Source organism: Halyomorpha halys, unplaced genomic scaffold, assembly GCF_000696795.3.
Source record: "Halyomorpha halys isolate HHAL.00 unplaced genomic scaffold, Hhal_1.1 Scaffold1025.1, whole genome shotgun sequence".
Taxonomy (NCBI): domain Eukaryota; kingdom Metazoa; phylum Arthropoda; class Insecta; order Hemiptera; family Pentatomidae; genus Halyomorpha; species Halyomorpha halys.
The window spans coordinates 124,237-126,638 of record NW_027106735.1 but is presented as its reverse complement, the minus strand read 5'-3'; positions in this window follow the sequence as shown (position 1 = coordinate 126,638).

The window sequence follows — 2,402 nt, the reverse complement described above, 5'->3', positions numbered from 1 at the left end:
ATCTATCAAATTCAGAAGTAGGAATCAGCTCTCGTAAAATTATATATTAAATATTCCTCTGCAGACGGACTATAAACTTTATATTGTTAGCAGTTTGTATTTTCTTGAGTTATCTTTATAACAGAAATTTTAGTGAATTCGTTATGTCTTTGCCGAATTTTACGCATCCCTTTTGTTTTTTGGAACAATTCTTGACTCGTTCCAGAACTATGAATTTCCATCAAGCACGGTGCATTAATTTAAGAGAATGAGTCAGCACATCTCATCAGTAACGTTCTTTTCAAATTGATTTTTTTATATTCAACGGACTTTTTATCTGAGGATATCTGTCATAGTTCCTTTTATCAGGGCTAATAATGCCATTAATTTTACCATTTGTTCATGTCAGTAATATTATTGACGCTTGCACTTATACGAATAACGACAGGTATTAACTTATTGATGATTGATGACATTGGCATTGATGCTGACATCTTAATATGGATCTTAAGCGTTAAGAGGAATATTTTAAAACCATCAAGGAATTAAATAATTGACAGGATAAGGAATAAAATGTCCATCTACCGATATCCTTCATCTGTACCGTACAAAAATACTTTTCATACAGTACGAGGTTATTTAAGGCCACGTATGTCATTCGTGAAGTTTTAGGTCAAATTTACTCAGTATCTCTCTATAAAACAGTAATAACCAGTCTCAAGAAATTCAAAAGATTATATCTAAAATAAAACATAATAATTTAATAAATACTGATTTACCAATGAATGAAAATAACACGTTTAGCTTAAGAGACTGACTAATTAAAATTAATCCAATGTTCACAGGAACTCAATGAAACCAAATATTATTATCTGATAAGCAACATATGCTTAATAAAAGTTGTTATAAAACCGAAAATGTAAATGCTTATTACTAGAGAAGCCTGATTTTTCGTACAATTATATCTTTTTTCCATGCATCTGAATTCCGCTAAAACTCGACCGGAATTCGACAAATTTAAATTACACTAATGTTTCGGGGTTTCTCCACAAATTTGCACGTTTTGATTTTTTTTCTGCACAAAATTGTTTTACTCTTATTTTGGCCGAATTTTTATTTTTATTTTTATTGCATTAATTAGACTTAATTAAGCTTGAGCTAAATCACTAATGTTATATACATATATGGGTGTTGGCATTGCAATATTTATTTATTTTTTACTTATTTAATTTATAGTTTAGAATTAATTAAAATTGAGGCAAGGCTTTGAAGAGATATGAATCCAAACTAAAAAATACAAAAAACAAATAAACATAAGTGACGAATACTCTAATACTCTAATAGATAAATACTCTAAATAAACAAATAGATGCCAACAAAATTATTATTATAAATTATAACAAATTTATTCTCATTATAATTCACAATTCAGTTCTAATATTTGCGCAATTTTTTTTATTTTCAAAAACCCTAAGGGCTTTGTTTAAATGTTCCTTTACTGTAAGAATGGAGGCTACGTTTCTGTTCTCTGAAGAAGGATATTAGTCTTGTAAATTCTAACTTTTAAGTTTTTGGAAAGTATTTGCGAGCTAACCAATTAAGAAATAAAAAAAATAAGATTTTTCTCATCAAATTTTTTTTTAGTCACCTTAGACTTCAAATACTTAAACTCCTCTACCTGCTCAAATGTATTTCTCTCTGTATCTGGATATCCGATATTGATCCCATTTCTGCTATTAACCTTAATTTTATAGATTTATTTATTTTTTTTTTTAGATCTACTTCCTTAATTTTTTTTTTCATACAGTTTTCTTATTTATTCTGCAATAATTATTTTATTCTGATAATCTGTATAATACCCGTATACTAATCTACAATAATATAATATCAACATCATTGTACTACACTGTACTTAATAATCATAATTGTGAGTCATCTTTCACAGTTTTTTTTATGCATTTTAGATTAATAATGGTTTAATAATAATTTAATGTAATGAGTAGAAAAACAGTAGCAGAGGAGATATAGCAAAATTAGAAACTCCTTACAACTCCACGAAATACTATATGTCCATGAGAAAATAGAAAGCTCAACGAAATCTTTGGAGGAACTAATTCGATGAGGTCAAGGCACGCCGGCAAACATTTTACCAACGGTTTGCTTATTTCTTTAACTTCTCACTTCTCATCTCCCAGCGATCATAATATTCTATTTGAAGTTCATTAGCAGATTGATGAATACTAACAAAGTACTCAAGTGTTAAAATCGCTAAAAACCCGTAAAGATTGTTCAAGTGATTAAAATTCAGAGCGGTCATTGCCACCCAATTAAGGCAATGAAGGTACATCATGTAATCATAATTTCTTCTTGAAGAAGTTTGTCGGGGGGTGCGGTCAGCAAAGAACAACATAAATAAACAAAAC